This window comes from Ictidomys tridecemlineatus, chromosome 1 (assembly GCF_052094955.1).
Source record: "Ictidomys tridecemlineatus isolate mIctTri1 chromosome 1, mIctTri1.hap1, whole genome shotgun sequence".
Lineage (NCBI taxonomy): Eukaryota > Metazoa > Chordata > Mammalia > Rodentia > Sciuridae > Ictidomys > Ictidomys tridecemlineatus.
In genome coordinates, this window is record NC_135477.1 from 75,433,504 (window position 1) to 75,457,672 (window position 24,169).

At 39.2% G+C, this 24,169-nt stretch overlaps 1 protein-coding gene and 1 long non-coding RNA gene across 2 annotated transcripts in view; one reads left to right on the plus strand and one right to left on the minus strand.

Moving 5' to 3' along the window:
* The first annotated feature begins 1,779 nt into the window (after positions 1–1,779).
* On the plus strand, positions 1,780–23,544 carry LOC144376165 (uncharacterized). The gene is made up of 2 exons (XR_013436313.1): positions 1,780–2,044; positions 23,289–23,544. It is a non-coding gene; the product is annotated as an uncharacterized LOC144376165 (long non-coding RNA).
* Positions 4,209–24,169, minus strand: part of LOC101957151 (neuropeptide Y receptor type 4-2) — a 57,879-nt gene continuing 37,918 nt past the window's right edge. The window contains exons 3-5 of the transcript XR_013436297.1: positions 16,264–16,362; positions 15,231–15,412; positions 4,209–13,523 (exon numbers count right to left, since the gene is read on the minus strand). The gene's annotated coding sequence lies outside the window, so the exon portion shown is untranslated. The remainder of the gene's footprint in view (positions 13,524–15,230; positions 15,413–16,263; positions 16,363–24,169) is intronic.

Here is a 24,169-nt window from a genome sequence, read left to right on the forward strand (position 1 = left end):
AGGAGTGGAACAGAGTAGAAACAGCAGGTCCCCTCAGATTAGAGAGGATGTGTTCTCTCCCTGGAGTCAGAGCTAGAGAAGTGGCTCCAGCTGAGTGTTATCTATTAGGTGACTCTCATGTGACTCAGGAAACAGGAGGTCCTGGCCAGGATGCACCTCCAAATCAGCTTTGCTGGAATAACATTTTGGATACTTCTCATCAGTTACACTAAGAAGGTTTTTTTTTTTCTTTTTTTACACTTTCATGTTTTAAAAGAAAATTTAAAGTCTACTTGCCATAATTTGGGCAAAGGAGAAAAATAAGGGAGTCGTGACAAAAATGCTTTGCTTAGCCAAAATTTAATCAGGCTCCTGAAACTTTTCCTAAGCCTATCAGTACGCTTCCTCATAAAGTCTAGTTTGATCAAGAACCCTTTGAAGCCAGCGCAGCAAGAGCCCCCATCTTCCATATCTGATTGCCTTTGTCACTCCTCATCCACTGCATCTGATGTCTGATGACCTTGGCCTGTCTTCAACAAAAATTCTGTCTCATCGTTTTAGCCAGAATCTCCCTGACCCTGATGTTTTCTCTTGGTAGTTTTCTACCACTGACCCTCTCCTCCTGCTCCTTGGCCTCCCTGTCTTTGCTGTATCCAGAACTGAGCTCAGCTCTACGTGAATCTGTCTTACCTCGAGGCAACCTTCCCGAATTGAATCCATTTTTATCCCTTTGATTATTTTCCAGCTCTTATTTTTCTTTGGCAGTAGATATTCCCTGGTCACTAATACCATCATAAAAGTCTCACCACTTTATGAGACTTTTGCCATTGCTCTGTAATGACAATAGTGCGTTGTGTTATTGCCTTTTAACCCTCTGTTAGAGATTGCATTCTTGAACTCTCTCCATTCTCAGATCAAGGCTTTTATTTTTATTAAAGGGGCTGGATCCTTTAACTTGCATCGCAGCACTAACTGGCAGACAAGGCTAGAACAAGATCCAGAGAACGGAATTTGAATTTCTCCTACAGTGTGGACTGAGACAAGGATTTCATCCTGTGTGGGATTCTGTGAGCTGACAATAAGCTTTCAGAATTTTATTTTTCTTTTTTAACTGTTCAGTGAATGTTCTTTTTAGCAACTAAGAGCTCTCTTTTACTACAGTGTTCCTGCCCTAATAATGTCTTATCTGGTTATATGTCTCCTGAAGAAAAGCTCTGAGTCCCATAAAGGCAAGTACTTTGAATATTTGAATATTTGGTCTAGCACATAGCAGGTATTCAGTGAATATGTTTAAATAAACAACAACAATTAAGAATAGAAAATTTGAAAAGAAAAAACTTTCTACAAGGCAGTGAGTTTTGACCAAACCTTTCTGATCAGTGATTCTGAGAAGACTCTGTAGGCCCGTTGGACTTCCCTATGGAAGGAATCCTCAGACAACACTGGAGAAAAAGGTCTGGGAAGGATCTAAGTAGGGTGGAGAGCTGTTCTCAACTCTTTTGGCACAAACTCGGCCCCAGCCCTTGTTTTAGGTTCTGCCACTTGCCGCCCCAGCACCCCCAGTTCATGCCCTGAAGACACACCTAGCACTGATTTCATGCTCTTGTGGAGAAAGGGCTATTGTGCTCAGCTTGACTTATTGAGCGTGTGTCCTTGAGCTACAGAAGGGTTGCCTTTCTGGGGGTTGAATATTTGAGCAAATCAGGATTCTTTAGGAAGGGATAAAGCAGGGGAAAACGGATTTGTGGTTAGCAACATATGTTGTCACCAAGCCTTCTCCCTGCCCCCAGATTGGGGCTGGGCAGATCATTCTCGATAGGGGAGGTGAAGCTTGAATATTTTTGAAGAATAACTCTGTGCTTATCAGGTTGAAAGGATATGAAAGAATATTCCTGGCTGAGGGAGGAATGTAAACTATGGCAGAAGGAATCCGGTCTGTACCAGACACCCTAAAGGAATGGCATGTTTATGCCTGCAGAGGTGGGAGAGTCCACAGATAAAGACGTCAGAGGCCAAGGAAGGAAGGCCCATGCTGCCAGGCTGAGGAGTTCAAAGGATTCCCAAGGTCAGTGGGGAAGCTTTGCAGGGCATGCAGGGAGAAGTAGCTTGCCTGGGTTTCAGTAAGGTTTCTGTCCTCAGGATGGATGGTGAAAAAGTGTAGCTGAGTTTGAAGGGAAGGGGCCAGCACTGAACCTCTTTCCACACTCTGGTCTGACATGCAACCAATTCCCTTCAGCCTTATAGCCCAGTATTTTGTGGTCCTAGGTAAATTCCCTGGGAAGAGTGTGGCCTTGGTAGCTGGTCCTGAGAAGTCTTTCTAAATATTTGCATGTACCCAAGACCACCTCTTTCCTCTCAGTGAGAAGAAGATACTAATTTCACAGCTGCTACTCTGAGACCATTGACACCTGAAATTTCTCTTGTGACCCTGAGGCCTAAGCCTGAAGTTTCTGTACTGTCACAGCCCCATGTAGGTGTCCACGCTCCCTCAGGGTATTGTGCCCAGGTAGGTCATGCCTGGTGCTCCAGTGGCCCATGACTACCTTTGTTCCCCTACCAGCCTCTTCCTGTCCCTGGGCCTGTCCCTGGGGCTATCCTCTGATAGAATTCTAGGGTTTCCAGCAGGTGATCAGGGCTGTCCCTGTTTCTGTAATATGCTGTGGACCTGGATTCCCATCAGCCTCTCTCAGACGAGAACCCCCAGGTGGTGTCTTGGTTGGCCATGCTTGGTTCACTCTGCCTGCAACTGTCAGCTGCTTCCAGGAAGCCACATCTTCCTCTCCAAGACTCAGTGCCTCTTTTCCTCCCTGAGTACCTGAGCAGCTGGCCATGGGTGAGCCATGACTTCTCCCACAATCACCCCGTCTCTGCTGTCTACAGTTCCTCCCAGATAAGGTCTCCGCCCCAACCCCTCCCCATCTGGTCCTAACTGAAACAGGACTCAGTCATCTTGACTCTGCCCCTGGCCTGGTGGGATGTAGACCATCGTCCTCCCAACCTGGGGACTGCTGACACGTCCTGGCTGCCAGGCCCTGTCACATCCCACATCACTCTGTGCCAAGATCAAGGACTTGTTGTCTTTGTTTTCAGCCCCACCTGCTCTTCCTGGGCTCCTTTGTTTTCCTGATGGCTTTATTTCCAGCTCTGTGTTCTGAGGTAATACACCAGATGGAGACAGAGTCCCTTGCAGATGTGGAGTGAAGTCATCCCTGCCTCCCCTGTCTACCCTGGACAGGCAGTCAGGGCCCAGGTCTGCATCCTTGCTTCAGAGTGGTTCCATGCTGCCTGGAAACCTGCTCTCACAGTGCCCTCTAGTGGCTGATGCTGACCAGGAGGAAGGCTAAATGGCCTGGAAACTGACACCCACTGAGCTGGCCAGGGAAAGCTGAGGGGCTATTGAAGGATAATGCTGTCCCACCCCAGCACTGGGTGGTGAGAGTTAGATGATTTTTTTGTTCCTCAGCTTTATAGCTTTATAGAGTGTGGGGTATTCTCACAGATGAGCAGTTCATTTTTCCAATTGTTTTTAAACCTCTTCACCATCCTGACCCTAGTGGGATGGTGGGTCACTGCCACTCCCTGCACCCTGAAAAATGACCTGCCAGATCACCTGACTGGAAAAATCCAAGATGCTTCTGCAACAAAACAGAATGTCTTCACTGCCTTGGATTAGGAAAATATTTTTTTAGATGACATAGAAAGTAGTTAAGCAAAATAGAGGAAAAAAAAATAACAAAGTGGGCCCCACCTAAATCTAAAATTTTATCACTAAAAAAATGAATAGGTAAGTCAAAACTAGAAGAAAATACTCACAAAACTTATTTTCTCAATGTTTGAAAATTTTTACGACTCAATAATAAAATTCCAATTTAAAATATGTCCAAAAGACTTGAGAAAACACTTCACACTGGAATATCTTCAAACAACCAATACATACAGAAACACTATGTGTGCATTTTAAAATATCAAATAGGAACAACTCATATGTTATTGGTGAGAAAGTAAAACAACATTAACACTTTGGAAAATAATTTGATCACTTCTCATCAATTTAAATATATACCCTTCTATGTAACCTAGTACATTCTTAGGATTTTATCCAAAAATGTAAAAATTAATCTCTAAACAAAAGATTAATACCACAATATTAATAGAAGCTTCACTTTTAAAAAGACAAAACATGAAACTTTTAAAAGAGAATAAATATTAAAAAGAGAATGAATAAACAATTTGGGTGTACACATATGATTTAATACTATAGGCAATAAAAAAGAGATGAACTATTGATAAACTTTAAATACAGAAGAATGCTTGAACCATCTTCCTGAGGAAAATAAGCCAGACATAAAGAAATATGTAATATACGATTACATTTATATGGAAACTAAAGAAATCAAACTAGCAATTGCCTTGGGTTTAGGGGTGGAGTGACATGGCATAGATTAGCTAGAAAAGACACAAAGAAACATTGTAGGGTGTTAGAATACTCTAAATCTTATAAACAGTGGATTGCAGGAGTGTATGCTCTTAACAAAATATGTTGAATTCAACATTTAAGATTTGTAAAATTTTGTTTTATGTAAACCATTCACCAATAAAAATAGTATAAACAAATCTGCTATGAACATGCATATGCATGTTTCTGGGTGGACTTCAACATTCCTTTATCTGATAAATGCCCAGGACTGCTGTTGCCAGGTAATATGGTGAATGCCTGTTGCTTACCTACTTGCTTTAAGAAGTTGCCATCTATTTTCCAGAGTGGCCATATGTCCTATTTCATATTTCCATAAGGTATTAGAAATCCAGTTACTCTACATCTATGCTAGCATTTACTTTTGTCATTACCTTTTAATTTTAGCTGTTCTAATAGACTGTAGTGATTTTATATGATGATCTTAATTTGCATTTCCTCAGTGTCTAGTGTTGTTAAGCCTCATTTCATATACTTACTTGCCTCTGTCATAAAATACCTCTTCATTTATTTTCCATTTCTAGTTGGATTGCTTTTTACTATTGAGTTTTGAGATTCTTTTATATTTCTAGATAGGAGTCCATCATCAGATACATGCTTTGAACCTAATTTCTAATATAGGTAGCTTGTCCTTTCATCTTCATAGCAGAATATTTTGCAGAGACAAAGTTTTCTGTTTCAATCAAATCCATCTCATCAATAGTTTTCTTTCATAGAGGATATTTTTACTGACATGTCTCGAAATTCTTTAACAAGCTCTTTCTCATATTAGCCCCAAACTAAAAACTGTTCCTCAGTTAATAAGTAGTTAAATAAACTAATACATCCATGCCAAGATTCAGCAATAAAAAGAAACATATTGTTGATACATGCGACAGATTGGATGGAACCCAAGGACACTGGGCTAAGTGAAACAGCCATTCTCAAAAGGTTGCATACTGTATGATCCTGTTTATGAAGAATTTTTCCAAGGATAAATTATAAAATTGGAAAATAGATCTGTGGTTACCAGGCTTTAGGGCCAGTGAGGGGGTGGCGTGAGCACAAAAACATTGCCTAAGGGAGATCTTTGTGGTGATGGAATCAGTCTGTAGCTTGAGGGTAACACAAATCTACCCAATACAAAATGTCATAGAATGGCACACATTGTACCTATGTCAAGTTTCCTGATTTTGATGTTGTATTGTAGAAGGTAAAAGGTAAACATTCAGAGAAACTGGGCAACTCCTTGTGAATTTCTATGAATCTATAATTATTTGAAACTTGATTCTAATGTATGAAATATGAGATGTCAAGAGCTTTGTAATGTTGTGAACAACCAATAAAAAAATAAAAAAAATAAAAAAATAAAAAAATCAAAGTATCATAAGCATAAAAAATTAAAAGGCAAGATAATTAATGCACATGCTTGATAAAAAAATTTATAAACAGTACAGAATGGTAAATGGTAAAAATATATCTCTATACCACTCCAGTCCCAGCCAAAGTCTCTCCAAAAAGTTTCACAATTATTATTATTATTATTATTATTATTATTATTATTATTACTACTACTATTGGTACCAGAGATTGAACTCAGTGGTGCTTAAGCACTGAGGCACATCCTCAGCCCTTTTTATATTATATTTAGGGACAGGGTCTCACAAAGTTGCTTACTTAGGGCTTTGCTAAATTGCTGAGGCTAGCTTTGAACTCGCAGTTCTCCTGTTTCAGACCCCAAGCCACCACAATTAATGTTTCTTTTATATACTTCCAAAACTTCTGTTAGGAATGTGCAAATATATGTGTTTTTCCCCAATTTTTCAGCTTTGCTCTTACACTATGGTGTATGATAACCTAGTAAATAAATCTACTTTTTCACAGAGGCAAAATTTTTCTTGTGAATATGCCATACTTTTTTTTTTAACCAGTCTCTGTTCAATTTGGCTGTTTTGTTCATTTGCTATTGTAAATCATGTTGCATTAAATCAAGTTGCATTCAATTTCAAACAGTGCAGTCATAGGGGAGACTCATAAAATACTTGTAGTTAAAAGAGCATGTGAATTGTAGCTGAGACAAATTTTGCTTAACTGCATCCTAAATAACATTCCAAATAACAATAAAGTATCAATTTTCTAATTTTTTCACTGACTGAGTAAACTTTGAAAATTTAATCATCAGTAATCTAGTGAGTAAAAAGTGATTCAATGTTTTAATTTATCTGCCTTTGATAAAAAGTGAAATTCTGAACATCCATATATTTAAAGTCTTTCGCATTTGTTTTCCTGTGAATTGTGGATTCTGATCCCTCCACTTGACAGAGTTCAGTGAACCTGCCTTGTTTTCCTAATTAACTCCCTTTCCCACCACAGAAATTGAAATACTACAACTGCTACTTCAGTTCACATTGGGTTGCTTCTACCTTTCAAGTATTAAGAATAATGCCACTACCAATATACCTGTGGCACATTTTGTGTGGACATATTTTTTAGCAGTTGTCTTAATGTTTTATTATCTATTATCTAATCTGAGCCCTCAACAAACCCGTGTGATGGATATTTTTTTAATCTTTATTAAATTATTTATTTATTCTAATTTGTTATACTTGATGGCAAAATGCAATTCATTTCATATTACACAAATAGAGCACGATTTTTCAAGTCACTGGTTATACAAAAAGTATTTTCACAACATTTGTGTCTTTGTACATGTACTTAGGATTATGATGTCAAGCTCATTCCACCATTATTCCTACTCTCTTGCCCCCTCCCTTCCCCACCTTCCCCTTTGCCCTATCTAAAGTTCCTCCATTCCTCCCATGATCCCCCCACATCATCATTTATGAGTCAGCATCCTCATATCAAAGAAAACATTCAGCCTTTGATTTTTTGGGACTGGCTTGCTTCACTTAGCTTTATATTTTCCAACTTCATCCATTTACCTGAAAATACCATGATTTTATTCTCATTTAACACTAAGTAATATTCCATCATGTATATATACCAAAGTTTCCCTATCCATTCATCTACTGAAGGGCATCTGGGTTGGTTCCACAATTTAGTTACTGTGAATCAATAAGTAGGATGGATTCAAACTAAAAAAGCTTCTTCTCAGCAAAAGAAACAATCAGTGAGGTGAATAGAGCGCCTACAGAATGGGACCAATAAATGGACCAAGGAACTTAACTGAACAGACACTTCTCAGAAGATGATATACAATCAACCAACAATCATATAAAAAATGTTCAATATCTCTAATAATTAGAGCAATGAAAATCAAAACTACTCTGATTTTATCTTGCCAGTCAGAAGGCAGTTATCAAGAATACAGACAATAATAAATATTGGCAAGGAAGTGGGGGAAAAGGTACACTCATACATTGCTGATGGGACTGCAAATTGGTGCAGCCAATCTGGAAAGCAGTATAGAGAATCCTTGGAAAACTGGAAATGGAACCACCATTTGATCTAGCTATCCCACTCCTTGATTTATACCCAAAGGACTTAGAAATAGCATACTACAGGGACATATGTTTTGATTATCCTGTATGTTCTCAGATGTAGAACTGTTTGGTCACATGGTAATTCTACACTTAACTTTTGAACCTCCAAACTCTTTTCCAAAGTGACTACACCATTTTACATTTACACCTGCCTTCTACTTTTTCTATATTCTCACAAAGACTTGTTATTTTCATTTTTAATTAAAACCACCCTACTGCCTGTTTAGTGGTATCTTCTTGGAGTTTTATTTGTATTTTCCTAATGACTAATGATGGTGAGAACTTTTTCATGTTTTTTTTTGGGGGGGGGGAGGAAACGTGTGTATCTTCTTTGGAGAAACCTTTATTCAAGTCCTTTGCCTATGTTTTAATCAGGTTATTTGCCTTTTATTGTTGAATAATAAGATTTTTAAAAAATATATGTTATGGAAACAAGTCCCTTATGGAATTCCCATGCAAGTATTTAATTAGCAAATATCCTCTTCTCATTCTAGGGGTTGTCTGTTGACATTCTCAGGTTGACTTTAATAATGTCCAGATTGGTTTTTGTTTTGTCACTCATACTCTCATCGCATGTCCAAGAATTCTTTGTGAACTCAAGGTTATAAAATTTACCCCTACATTTTCTTCTAAGAGTTATAAAGTTTTAATCTTTACATGTAGCATTTTTATGCAATTTGTGTTAATTTTTGTATATTAAACTTTGTTCTTTTGCATGTGCATGTCTTGTCTCAGCACCATTCATTGAAGAATTTTTTAAAATTCCATTAAATTATCACCGTGGTAACTTTGTCAAAAATTAATTAATAATAAATGTGAGGATTTATTTTTGAATTTTCAATTCTATCCCCTTTCCAATAACATACTGCCTAAATTCTCCAACAGTGTCCTTCTCTTTCAAGATTTACTGGCTTTTCTGGGTCCCTTGTATTTCCATATGAATTTCTGATGGGGAAAAAATTCAGGTTATCTTTGGGACCACATTGAATTTATAGATCAACTTGGAAAGCATTGTCATCTTAATAACATTAAGTCTTCCAAATCCTTAAACATGGAATGTCTTTCCATTGTTTTGTCTTCTTTATTTTTGTCAGTGGTGTTTCTTAGTTTTTAGTTGTACATGTTTTGCATTTCTTTTGTTAAATTTCTTAAGTATTTTGTTCTTTCTGTTGCTGTCATGAATTGAATGCTTTCTTAATTTGATATTCATATTGTTCATTGCTAGTTTATAGGATTACAAATGATTCTTAGATTGCTCTTGGGCCTGCATAATTGCTTAACTCATTTATTAGTTCTAATGGATATTTTGTGAATTCCTTGGATCATGTAATCTATGAGTTCAGTTTTACTACTTCTGATCCAATCTGGATGCCATTTGTTTTTATTCATTTTTTTGTTTATTTATATAGTTTTCCTAGCTCAAACCTTCAATACAATGTCAAGGAGAACTGGTATAGACTTCCTTTCCTTCTTCCTCTACTTAGAAAAAAAGTTCAGTCTTTCACTCATGAGTATAATGTCAGTTATAGTTTCCTATAGATGCTCCTTACCAAGTTTTACAAGGTCCCTATGGTTCCAATTTGATGAGCATTTTTGTCATGAGAGGATATTAATTTTGTTGAATGCTTCTTCTGCATCTATTGAGATTATTTGGTTTGGGGCTTCATTCTAGAATATGGCATATACCTTTAGCATTCTTACTTTAAACCAAATTTGGTGTTCTAAATTCCACTTAGTCATGTTGTATAGTCACTTTCATGTGTTGCTGAGTTTAGTATGATAGTATTATCTTGAGAATGTTTGTATCAATATTCCTAAGAAGTATTGGTCTGCTGTTTTCTTATGATGTCTTTGGTTTTGGTATCATAATGAGAATGATGACATAGAATGAGTTGGGAAATGTTGCCTATTTTATTTTTGGATGAGATCATAAAGAATTGATGATAATGTTTCTTTTAAATTTTAAATAGCATTAACTAGTAAAGCTATCTGGTGCTGAGCATTTTTTGTTGTAAATGTCTTAATTACTAATTCAATTTCATATTACATGTCTTTAAAAATTTTATATTTGTTCTTCAGTCAGTTTTGGTAATTTATATCTTTGTAGAAATTATCCCACATCACTTAAGGAATAAAACTTACTGCTATATGATTGTTTATAATATTCCTTTATGATACTCCTATGCTGAAACTTGATAGTGCTGTTCCTTCTTTCATTCCTGATATGTTAATATTTTTTCTCTTTTTCTTGGTTAGTATAACTAAAAAAATTCTCTATTTTGATGATCTTTTTAACAAAACAACTATTTGGGCTTTCTCTTTTTCCCCCTTTCATTTAATGTTTTATGACCTCCATTTATTTTACTCCAATTTTTATTATTTCATTCCACAATCGTTGGACAATACATTCAGTATTGATGTTAGCATAACAAATTATCACAAACTTGGAGCTTAAACAACACATTTATCATCTTACAGTTCTATGGGTATGATGGATGGCACGGGTCCTACTAAGTTAAAAATAGATGTCATGAAGGTGCTTTCCTTTGTGGAAGTTCCTTTGCTCATACTGGTTGTTGGGAAAACTAAGTTTCTTGAAGTTCTGTGACTGAATTCCCATTTGCTGGCTGTCAGTGGATGGTTTCCTAGCTAGAAGCTAGCCACACTGCTTTGTTCATAGGCCCCTTCCTATCTTCACAGTCAGTAATGGTGGGTCAAGTGCCCCTTTCACTCTGTCTTCTCTTACTCTCATTGAAGAGTGCCTGGACATGATGGTTTGTGTTTCTCTTGATGCTTTCAAGATTCTCCCTTTGCTCTTGATAGTTTGGATTCTAATATGTGTACATGGGGGTTTTGTTTGCTTGTTCAAATTACCTGGTGTTCCCTGAAATTTTTAAGTATGCAAATTAATGTTTTACGAAAAATGGGAAATTTGTGGCAATTATTTCTTCAAATATGCTTTCTATGCCTTTCTATTCTCTCCATCTAGTATCTTCACAATGCATCTGTTGCTAAGCTTAGTGTCATGCACAGGTCTCTGAAATGTTGCTTACTTTAAAAAATTTTTTTTCTTTCTGTTCTTAACACTGAAGTCTCAATGGATCTATCTTCAACTCATTGAGTCTTTCTTCTACTTACTCAAATATGCTATTGAGTCCTTCTGGTGAATAATTCATTTCATTTGTTCTTTCAAACTTCAAAATTTTATATGGTCCTCTTTTTATAATTTCTATCTCATTTATATTCTCCATTTGTTAAGACATAATTTTTATAGTTTTCTTTAATTCTTTAGCAAGTTTTCCTTTAGTTCTTTGGACATTCTTAGAAGAGTTGATATAAAATTTTGATAATAAATCCAATATCTGGGTTTCTATCGATAGCAGAGTTTTGTTGTTGTTGTTTTAGGGTTTTTTGTTGTTGTTTACCCTGTAAATGGGTCATACTTTCCTGTCTTTATTTTATTATGCATTTTTTAATGGACACTTTAAATAAACTAATGTGTCATCTCTGAAAATAAGACACGATGCCCCTTCAGGGTTTGTGGTTTGTCTTATTGTCATATTTACTGCTATTACTGCTGCTGGTACCATTTCTGTTGGTTTATTAACTTTTCCAGACCAAATATCTAATTACTTTTCTACTAACTTATTATCATCTATTAATTATATAATTCTTTGTCATATGCCGGCATGGGAATCTTGCCTCGGTTAGTACAGTGACCAGCTAATGATGCAGTTTCTTTTACTGCTAAATCTCCCTTCCTTTGTTAAGAAACTCTTTGTATGTTGGACCGGGTCTTCAGTGCTCCAGCAAGTACCTTACAAAGCCTCAAAGTCAATCAAGAGCTCACTCACTAAGCCCTAGGTAGGTATGTCTCCTGCATCTGCTTGACTCTTCACATGAATGTGGACTTCCAGATTCCCAGGAATATTTTGGAGCTTTTCCAGGACCTCTTGAAAAATCTCACTCCCAAGTTTGTCCTCATTTTTTTTTAACCCTCTTATGATTCCAGATTGGTATTGCCCTCTCAGGAACTGCAGTATTAAAAAATTTCTGCTGATTGATTTTAGGGTTTTTGCTCATTTGTTTCTTAGGACCTTTTGTCTGTTTCATTCTGTTTTGTTTTGTGGGCTGGGGGAAACCCAGAGCCTCACACATGCTAGGCAGGCTCCCTACCACTGCTGAGTTCCCTGAGCCCAAGCTGATTGTTTGTGACAAATGCCCTCAGGATGAGGCGGTTCACACAGAATAATTTCTGAACCAGGTCAAATAAATCCCTGAGAATGGAGCTTTTCCAGGGAGCTGTCAGACAGATAAAGTAGTGAGAGATCCCTGGGGATGGGATTTTTAAAGGGGCTCAAACCTGCTCTGTCCTCTGCAGTGGCTGCCAGGCTGCTGGACTGCACAGCAGCCAGGTCTGTGAGGCCTTTTGTTTTCATTCTACAGTGGAGATCAGGAGAGGAGGGTGGGAATAAGTCAAGTTTAAACGCCATAATGCTTGGTGTTCTTATGGAGATTCAATAATTTTCCTTGAATAAATGTTACTTGAATTACAGAGAGCCCTCAGTTAACTTCCAGAGCTCTGAAAAAGTTAATTTTGATGAGTTTTAACAGTGTTCTTGTTGTTCAAGAGGAAAATTTTCAGAATCCTTATTCTGCATCCTTCAAATGCTTCCTTAGATGTGGATGTCCATGAGGCTCTTGTGGAGGGTGATCGTTGTGGTCGTATTTATTTATGACATCATTTTTCATTGGAAACTCTTAGGGGGATTATTTTCCTTGTGTCAAACATTCATTCTATTAAGGTCAGTCTCAGTGATGACCTCATTATATCAATTCACCTTTCAGTCAATAAATTCAAGTCTTTAAATTTTATTGAAAGTTATTTTTAATTTTGACCCTTTTTTTCTTCTCTACCAAAGGTTAATTTTTTCTAACTAGAAGTGGGGCACAATGTTTTACTCTGTGCTAAATGGTCTCTGTGCTTTTTACTGAAGGGCCCCTGAGAATCACTTGCAATTCAAACTAGAGGCTTCTCTGTACCCAGGACAGTATAAAAGTCTATGTCTGTGTTTCTGTTCCAGTATGATGACTAGGAGATAGGCATCTAATGCTTCAGTGTCTGATGATATGCCATGACCATACCTGCCCTAAGATGGGATATCATCTTTATTTTTAGATATGAAATGTCTCACTAAACACCTGAAATTGTGCTGAGTGTCCCAGCTCCCAGGACTAAGAATAGCCTGTCTCCTCGAGGGATAGTTCCAAGATGTGTGTCTGCTGTGAGGGGTCCAGGAGGAAGTCTGCTCTGCAGACCTCAAGGAGCCGAAAGTCCAGAAGCAGGGGCCAGTGCAAGGCTATGTAGGAGGAATGAGAAATGAAGCAGTCCAAGGCCTAATTGGATTCTAGGTTTCCGTGGGGTGTGCCATTCCTGATTACAAATGAGGCTCAGCCTTAGAATTGAGTTATCAAATAAGCAGATTCCTGAAGCACAGATCATCCTGTCCACCACAAGATGATTGAAGACTTCATGCTGCTCACAAAGAGCTCTGCAGCTCTGGGCTTAGAGGAATTTTCTTCTCCTGCTAAAGTATGAAAAAATGAGATCAGCAAGTATTACCTAAGGTCCTGCAGTATCCTTAGTAGCTGTACCAGTCTGAGCAGTTAGATGTGTGTGTGTGTGTGTGTGTGTGTGTGTGTGTGTGTGCGCGCGCACGCATGCACAATAATCTCTTGAGGCTGGGTAGGTAAAATTGAGTACCTTTATACCTCCCCCCCAACCAAGTGTATGAAGCAGATTCTTTGAAATGACAAAGCAGGAGGAACACATCACCATACTTCAGTGTTCATGCAAATCAAATAGAAAACTTCAGGAAAGTGCCAATAATGCACAGGGCTCTAGGCTCAGCAGGAGAAGCCAGCTGTCATGTCCTAAACCAGGCAATGGAGGGGCAGGGAGCTACCACTTATGAAGGGTTTTTCACATGCTAGGTGTGTGCTAGCATTTATGCTACACCACTAATGTCACAACCATGCCACATACATCTTTCACTCCCATTTCCTACCACATTACACAAATGTTCTTTCAGGTGTCTGCAATTTCTTCTGGTAGAGATCGAACCATAGCAGAAGAAATAGTTGAGTCCAGAATGTTCAGGTTCTGTCTTGCCTGGAGTCCCTTAACCTGGGGGCACACACCCTGCACTGCAGTGTCTGCTCTGCTCAGACCTTGGTCCCAATAGGTGGACATAGTGAGGAGGGCCAAGTAGAGAAGTTCAGCCTGGGAGCAGCTCTGACCGGTAGGCGTCACTGGGTCAGTAGCATCACTTCTCTAAACTTAGCTGCTGTGGACAGATCTAAGCTTTAGCTTTTGCCACCATAACTACTGCTGGAATTTCACTGTGGCAGAGTGTGTAAGTGGGGCTGGGAGGTGATGAGGTTCTTGGAGGGGCTGACATCTCTCTCTTGGGACTGGATTAGTTAACACAAGAACAGGTTGTTCTAAAGTAAGGCTGCCCCTCTTGCTTGTGTCTGTTCCTTACATGCTCATTTGCTCTTCGACTTCCCCACCATGTTACAGCACAGCATAAAGTCACCACCAGATATGTCAGCATTATATTGGACTTCCCAAACTCCAGAACTGTGAGACAAAGAAACCTCTATTCTTTATGAATCACTCAACTCAGGCATTCTGTTATAGCAACAGAAAATTGACTAAGACTTATCTTCTGACTCCTTCTAGAAACCACTCCTCATTTACCTTTCTAAAATCTCACTCCCACCATCATTATTCTCTCTCCTCCCTTTGTTTTATTCTTCAGTGCAGTTACTGTATTGACATACACTGTTTGTTAGGGAAGGAGGTGCTTGCCTCCTTTTCTGCAATGTGAATCTCATTAGGGAAGAGACTTTCCATGTGCTTCAAGTGGTATCTCCAATGCTTTTCTTGTATAAGTTCAACATGTACTTCCAAAACTTACAATGATACAACAGAAATAGTACTTGTCATATTTCTGTATGGCTACACATCCTGCCTGCATACCTGGACTTTGCTTTTAGGAGAGCAATAATCCCTAGCTTGGACCTACCCTTTGGGAGAGGGTGGCCATGGTACCTTGAACTCTGACTCCCAATCCTGTACCACCAGCCTGGTCATTTCCCTGAGCTGAATGCTAGCAGTATCCAGTCTTCTTGGACATCATACTCCCAAGTCCCCCACTCCCGCCTGATGCATCCCTTTTAAGTTCCAACTGGACCAGCTCATAGCAAATGGATGAAGCTAACATGCTTACCTCTACTGTCCATGATGGGGCCACCAACATGCTCCCTGGCTGGTGCCTGCTCCTTTTGGGCTTCATAGTGGGTTCTGGTCGGATGCTCTTTGGCCTTTCTGTTCACTTCTCTCAGGGACCATGTCAGTCTATTTACCCCATCAGCATGAAGGACAGGTATCAGGCTTGAGGCTTTTGCAATTCTAGAGTAGCAAATGGGAAGATAAAGAGCTTAGGAATGTGTGCTATCTAAGAAAAGGTGCACAATCCTCACCCACAAACTGAGCACTTTATCTCCTTGTCCCCCTTTGCCAAGAAGAAAAATGCATATCTAACAATGTTCCCCCTAGTCCTTCTGAACAGTAGGCTTTCTCATGGTCTCAAGATCAAGGTGGGGGCATACATAAGAGCACATAACTTAAAGCAAATCTTATATATTCTAGAGGTCAAAGGACCTTAGAACACTAAAGAACCAAAAAGAGTATGAAATCTGTCTGAAGTCATAAAGCCCACAGGTATCAAGGCCAGGTTTGTAACTGCTGTCTCCACAGGAGTAGCCATCTATGGGTCTGGGAGATCATGCCTGCCTCTAGTTGTGGCCTGGATACCAGGCTGTTGGTGTGACCAGAATCCTGGCTGACATCTCCAAACAAATCACTTCTCAGGACTGTTTTGTCTATTATTGGGCCAGAATACAGGGCCTTCTGTTTCCCCCCACCCACCCAAGGCTAAGGTATACTTTCAAAACATAAAAAACAAGTGAGTAGTCTAAAATACACAAAACTGAAAAAGTGTCTTATGAATTGAATGCTTTGCAATATGTATGCTTGTATGCCATGCCAGCAATTAGTCAAATGCCTATAATAGGTAACATTATATCAGCTAGTAAACTGGTTGTTGCATGTCACTTATATGTGTAACTTTTACAGTTATGTATACACATCATTTAAGGATGTTGAATGTGGTATGTTTTATTTGAAATGGGATGGGTGGGTAGAGACTTCAAATGATAGAGTGTTCAATGGACAACTTTCTTAAAATAGCTCTGACCTACCTCTCAGCCACCAGGAAGCTGTCCCCTCCAACAGGGACACACTCCTTTCCTGGGACAATACTTGGTGCCACCTGAGGCTTAGATCCATTTCCAGGGTTGCTGGTAAAAACAAAACAAAACAAAAAACAGCAAAACAAACAAAACAACAACAACAACAACAAACCAGTACTGGGCTGGAGATACAGCTCCGTTGGTAGATTGTTTGCCTCACGTAACCATAGTATTGATGACACATTGCAAGAACAGTTTATTGGAAACCTGCTCCACATGAGGAGGATGTGGAAATCAGCGTGGGAACATGCTCACCCAAGGCCACACGGTGAGGGAGAGAGGGAGCCACAGGCAAAGGAGCAAATGTCAACTTGACTCCCTGCCCCCTGCCCCAGAGCCAAGGTCCAGGCCTTTCCCCCGTATGATTATCAAAACCCCATTGAGTTTCCCATTCTATATCCATTTATTCCTCACCTCCTCTTCTCCTAGAGAAATCACTGAAATATAAGCTCAGGAACTTACATGGAATAAAGTATAAGGCAAAAGTAGAAGGGAGGCCTGCTCTTAGATGAGAGAGTTCAACACTTGTCTAGGAGACAGACTCTTCATGTAGCATTATCCTGGCTAATCCAGATGGCCTCATGTAATCACAAGAGTCCCTGATGGGAAGAGAGAGAGGCAGAGGAGTAGGACAGAGCAGAGCCATGAGAAATGCAAGGAGGAGGTGAAAACCAGAAAACCAGAAAATCCCAGAACACAACTCTCCACCAAAGCCTCCAGCAGAGTTTCCACTGGTCCTATAGGCATCATGATTTTAACCCCATTGGACTCATTTAAGACTTCTGATCCCCAAATTTATAAGATTTGTTATATTTTAGGTAAACAATGTGTGCATAATTTTCTCTATAAAACTAGTACAGGCATCTTAGGTGTTAATTCTCATTATATGTGAGGTGGAGTGTTCAATAAACCTAGATCATTCCAATATTATTCAGAAAGCTAATACAATTCATTGACACTGATAATGAAATTTCAAGCTCATGTAACTGTGAAGGTCATTAGACTGGGGTGAGGTGAGGTGTATCTAGCAGTCTTTCTCATCACCACAACTTATTTTCTCCCACAAGCCTTCTTCCTCACCTCTGTTTGCCCTCTGGGTTTCTTTGCTAAGACAAGATCTCTCCACATGGAGAGGCCTGGAGGGTACCTATAAGAGACAACTTTGCATTTCTCTACTAGATGTAATTCTGGAGAAAAGTAACAGTGGTTATAGTGAAAGTTCTGGAAGGATTGATTCTTAACAACCCAGACTGGGGAACATGCTCAGTGTCCAGCAGCGGCCATAGTCAAGAACATAGTGTGCACCGACTGGCCAGCCAGCAGTCCAGGTCCATAGGGACAACAGGAACAACAGGAAAGAACCTTTCCAAAAGAAAGTTGGAGGGGATAGGAAGAGATCCAAACTGTCCAGTCATCCACAATCCTGACTGAGGCCAATGAAATTCAGAATCAAAGTACAATTACAGAGTTTAGAATGTTTAAGGTAAATAACAGAAAAACTTAAATAATTATAATAAAACAATAAAATTTTAGAAAGATGTAAAGAGAAAAAAAGATATATATATATATATATCTATATATATAGATATAGATATATATATATTAAGCTTTCTCTTATTTACCATTGTAGGAGGTCAGTCAACTTTCTACAGATGAATCAAGAAATAAGAGGGTGTGCTGTTTGGAGTTCTGGAGAAGGGCTATAAATAGACATGTGTGAAAGAAGTGGACCCTGGAGGAGGAGGGGTAAGGACCCAGGATGGGGAGGGCTAAGGTTGAAAACTTCCCTTTCACCATCAACCTTCTCTTTTATTTGGTTTGTTCCTATTTTCTTGCATTTCATTGACCACAAGACATCTGTGAATGATTTTTAATATTTGGATAAATGTCCTGAGATTTGAATGAGAAATGCTGATCTGATCAGTATTTACCACTGGGACTCCATTTGAGAAAAAAATCTTAGGGTCATGGAGAAAAAAAATCGAATTGGAATCACTGTTATTAGTGTTCACGTTATGCCTTTTAGAAAAAAAAATTGTTTTCAACAGATAAAAATTAAAAAAAATAAATGTTCCCAGTCTGTTTACAAATCCATCATCTATGAAATCAACACCCATAAATAAAAGGCATTTCTGTATATCAGTTACAAATCCTCAGAAAGGGATATGAGGAAATCTATCCCTTTTTCAGTAGCCTCAAAAAGATATTTGGGAATCAACTTAATGAAAGAGGTGAAAGATCTATATAATGAAAATTATAAAGAAAATCCTAAAGAAAAAAATCAAATAAGACCTAAGAAGATGGAAAGATGTTCCTTTTTCTTGAATAGATAGAATTAATATTATCAAAATAACCATTCTTCCAAAAGCACTATACAGATTTAACGCAATTCTGATAAAAATTCCAATGACATTCCTCATAGAAATAGAAAAAGCAATCATGAAATTCATCTGGAAAAATAAGAGACTCTGAATAGCTAAATCGATCCTTAGCAAGAAGAATGAAGCAGGTGGCATCACTAAACCAGACCTTAAACTATACTACAGAGCAATAGTAACAAAAATAGCATTGTATTGGCACCAAAACAGACTGGTAGACCAATGGTACAGAATAGAGGACACAGAGACTAACCCACAAAACTACAATTATCTTATATTAGACAAAGGTGCCAAGAATATGCATTGGAGAAAAGATAGCATCTTTAACAAATGGTGCTGGGAAAACTGGAAATACATATGCAACAAAATGAAATTAAACCCTTATCTCTCGCCAGGCACTAAACTCAACTCACAATGGATCAAGGACTTAGGAATAAAACCAGAGACCCTGAATCTAATAGAAGAAAAAGTAGGCCCTAATTTCCATCAGGGATTAGGCCCAACTTCCTTAATAAGACTCCTGTGGCACAAGAATTAAAATAAAAAATCAATAACGAGATGGACTCCAACTAAAAAGTTTCTTCTCAGCAAAAGAAACAGTATGTGAGATAAATAGAGAGCCTACAACTTGGGAGCAAATCTTTCCCCCATATATATCAGATAGAGCACTAATCTCTAAGGTATATAAAGAACTCAAAAAGCTAAGCAAAAAAAATAAAAATAAAAATAACCCAATCAAAAAATGGAAAAAGGACTTGAACAGACACTTCTCAGAAGATGATAAACAATCATTCAACAAATACATGAAAAAATGTTCATCATCACTGGTAATTAGAGAAATGCAAATCAAAACCACTCTAAGATTTCATCTCACCCCAGTCAGAATGGCAGCTATTATGAAGAAAAACAACAATAAGTGTTGGTGAGGATGTGGGGGAAAAGGTACACTCATACATTGCTGGTGGGACTGCAAATTGGTGCAGCCAGTATGAAAAGCAGTATGGAAATTTCTTGGAAATCTGGGAATGAAACCACCATTTGACTTAGCTGTCCCTCTCCCTGGTCTATACCCAAAGGACTTAAAAACAACATATTACAGGGACACAGCAGCATCAGTGTTTATAGCAGCACAATTCACAATAGTGAAACTGTGGAACCAACCTAGATGCCCTTCAATAGATGAGAGGATAAAAAAAATGTGGCATCTATACACAATGGAACATTACTCAGCAATAAAAGAGAATAAAATCATGGCATTTGCAGGTAAGTAGATGAAGTTAGAGAAGATAATGCTAAGTGAAGTTAGCCAATCTCAAAAAACCAAATGCTAAATGTTTTCTGATATAAGGAGGCTGATTCATAGTGGGATATGGAGAAGAGCATGGGAGAAATAGACTAACTCTAGATAGGGCAGAGGGTTTGGAGGTATTTTTTATTAATGATGGTGGAATATGATGATCATTATTATCTAAAGTACATGTATGAAGACACACATTGGTGTGAATATATAATGTATATAACCAGAGATATGAAAAATTGTGCTCTATATGTGTAAGAATAATTGTAATGCATTCCACTGTCATTTATAAATGAAAAAATCAGTAAAAAACATAAAAATACATAATCAACAATATTATATGCATTTAATTTTTTTAATATTTTAAAATTGTTAATGGACCTTTATTTTATTTATTTGTATGTGGTGTGGAGAATCGAACCCAGTGCCTCATGTATTCCAGGCATGTGTGCTACCACTGAGCCACAATCCTAGCCCCGCATTTTTAAAATTTTTAAAGTTGTAGATGGACACAATATCTTTGTTTAATTTATTTACTTTTTGTATGTGGTGCTGAGAATCAAATCTAGTGCCTCACACTTGCTACGCAATACTCTACCATTGAGCTACAACCCCAGCCCAACAATATTATATTTTTAATTCAAAATAGCAAGAAGAGAAGATTTTGAACATTCTCATCACAAAGAAATGATATATGTTTTAGATGATGGACAATCTAAATATCCTGAATTGATCACTACTCAATGAGAAAATGTACTAAAATATCTCAGTGAGCCCATAGAAATATACAATTATCATCTGTCAATTAAAAACAAATTTAAAACTCAAAATGTACAAACAATTGGCAAAATTCATATACTTTAATCAAAAAGCAATTACAAATGAATGAGTGAAAGAACAAATGAAGGAATGGATTTCCTGTCTCTCTCTCTCTCTCTCTCTCTCTCTCTCTCTCTCTCTCTCTCTCTCTCTCTCTCTCTCTCTCTGCAGGAGACTCTAAGGTGTCTGTATTTTAAGAAGAATGTCTGCCTCTGTCCCATCCATTTCCCAGGCATTTGGATCATCTGTCCCCAGCCTTTATCCACAATGGGGGACTCACCTTACTTGGTCCCTGATTCTTTCCTCTACCTAATCTTGGCCTGCCATCCTGGCCTGATAGGTGACTAGAGAGTATCTGAGGGACCTCTGCCTGAATCTCATTTTTTTCTGCTTCCTGGGATTCTAGGCAGGTTCTTAGGCTTTACATCCTAACCTACATCCTAACCTACATGCCTACATCCTAACCTCTGCTCACAAAGAAGTCCTAGTCTGGCTTCCTCACATCAAATTTCCTGTTGACTCAGGGCACAGCCACCCAGAGCCCAGGCCATGAAGCCATCTGCTTTCATCAACATTCATCTCTGACATCCGTACTCATTCTCTAACAGTCCTAGTCTTTCAGATGGTCCTGAGCACCTGCAATAACAGAGACTCCATCCCTCCTAGTAGCCCCTTCTTCCCTTGTATGTTTAGGTAAATCAGTATTCACTTCTCTAGGGGGAAGCTCTATGTGCAGGATATGAGCCACCAAAACCAACTTCAGTGCCCCCAGCCATGTGACCCTGAGGCAGTAGCTGCAGCCCTGGATACTGACCAGCCTGTGCCCCAGAACTGCTCATGACTGGGCCTGATATTCATTGCAGAGTGCTCCTCCAGTCTGGCTTAGCTCCCTGACATAAGACTCCTAGACCCAACATCCCGTTAGGATGTTCCACCACCCTCCTAGAAGCCTGGGTCATTGACCAAAGCAAGTAGGCATAAATAACCCTTATTGAGCCCTTTCCTGAGCCACCCTTGCAATTCATGGTCACTGACCCAAAGCAAAAGCAAGACCTGGTCCCTTTATATCTCCCTGCCTCACACTCCATTATTTTCAGGGACTCTTCTCCTTCCAGTTCTTCCACAACTATGACACCGTGCCCTGGTCACTGAACATTTGAGAGTCCCATTTCAGAATAAACCATCTGATTTGGCTCTTCCTGAATCTTTCTCCTCTGGGAGCTCTCTTAAGACACTTTGTTCTTTAGGTCAGAGGATTTTCACTCTCCCACATTCAACTGTAGGACCAAGTAGGGGTGGGGATGGAACATTTCCCTCATGCTCTTTGTCCTTGTGCAGCACTATGGCCCATTCTCTGAAAGCCAGGTCAGACAATTCCAGGCCCTCAGCTCTCCTGCAAGGTCACCACCTCTCCCTGCTCCCAGGACATGCCTACAGGAGGATACTAGTGCCTATAAGAAAGCCTCTCCCTGGTTGGCCCAGCCTCAAAGCTCCCAGACTGCCCCAGCTGCATGCCTGTCTCCCTAACCAAGATCCTCCATTTTTCTTGGCTACAGTTCCTCTCCTTGGAGAATCCTCCATGAGAAGCCTCAATCAAAAACTGGATTTTGTGGGCTCAGTGGCAGAGTGCTTGCCTAGCACGTGTGAGGCACTGTGTTTGATTCTCAGCACCACCTATCAATAAATAAAATAAAGGTCCATTGACAACTAAAACCAAATATTTTTAAAAAGTGGATTTTGTATCTGCATTATTCAGGATCATGGCAGGAAATGATATTCATCCCAGATGGTTTACATACAGAGATGTTAATGCAAATATTCCTTACAGAAGTGTGAGTAGTTAAAAGAACAAACAAGGGATGTGAAGGAACACAGAAACAAGTCAAGTAACTCTAGGATGATTTAACACCCATGGGGACAAAAGGTTCAAAGAGGAAACAAGGTACACAGAACACGAAAAGGGGTCTAGAGAGGTAGAAAGGAGTTTGAACAGGAGCTAGAACTTTAGAGGGATGCATCTTGGATGATGGGGGAACTCTGACCTCTCTCTTTCTATAGTTTTGCCTTCCACCCAGAACTTTCCATTGGCTAATTCTAACATTTGACCATCCAGTAAGATAGCCCTAGAGGCAACCAAAGGATCCAGATGAAAAGGTCAAACCGTGGGTAGACACACATGAACAAAAGGAAAATAGAACTGGAGTTCAGGGCTCCTAAAAATGGTTCTTGGAGTCCAATTTCCTCATTATTTCAAATAGGGAAACTGAAACTGGGAAAGATTGGTGATTTTTCCAGTTCACACAGAGAGTTTATGGCTGGGGTGAGCCTCAACCTCTGATCACTTTGTCCCCTGTGACCCATCACATAACAAAGTTCATGACTGCAGAACTCCCTTTTATGTAGTCTCTTGAAATGTTTATGCACTAAAAATAATTTTTAGACCATTTTAATCTTGTACATTGCTTTGAATTCCTTCCCAGACAGGAAACATGCTGGCTGACTGGCAGGAGGCTCAGCAACTGGCCTTGAACTCTCTTGACCTACCGAAGCTGAGGTTTTCCATACAATGCTACTGAGGAGCTCAAGCCGAATGGAGCTGGCTGAAATGAAATAAAAATAGCCCTTTCCAGTTACGGCTCTGTAGCCAGCAGCTGGATTGATATTCAGAGAGGATTGGATTCAAGTATAATTGAATTCAAAGCATAATAAATTGAAGCCAACTCATTTGACTTATGACAGTGTCTTCTGGCATCTTTTAATTTTGCGTCACATTCATTTGGAGGCAATCAAATTAGGGTGCTCATTAGTAGCTGAGGTAGGGGAGGCTGGAGCCACGTTCCTGGCAGTAATGAGATCTCTGTTGTGGGATAATTCAGGAGTCAATTGGGGGGTTGGCCAAAAGGGCATACTAGTCATTACTTAATTATAGGAAATTTTATGGAAGGAGCAAGAGATGGATTTGGGGAAGGGTCAAGTGTGGACTTCAGCTTCAGCTACTTAAGTGCCCTTGGTTTTCACCTCTTGCAGCCTGAGACTCCTTGTGAAGATAACAGCAGCAGCACATACCTCTGAAAGCTCAGTAGATACAAATTAAATGAAAAGGTACTACCCATTTCCTCCTCTAGATGTTCAAGACCCCGACTTTTCCCCAATGACTCATTGGCAGCCTGTTATTACCTATGCACCTCTGGTTTGGATAAACACTTTGGACTTAATGCTGGGCTCATCTTGGCAGCTTGGCCCACATATAGTGTTGAAGTTACAGTCATTCCAGGTTTCTCTAATCCAGCCCATGAGACTGTCCTGGGAGACCTGATCTGAGACCCGAGGAGGGCACCTAGGCAGCACCCAAAGTTATACC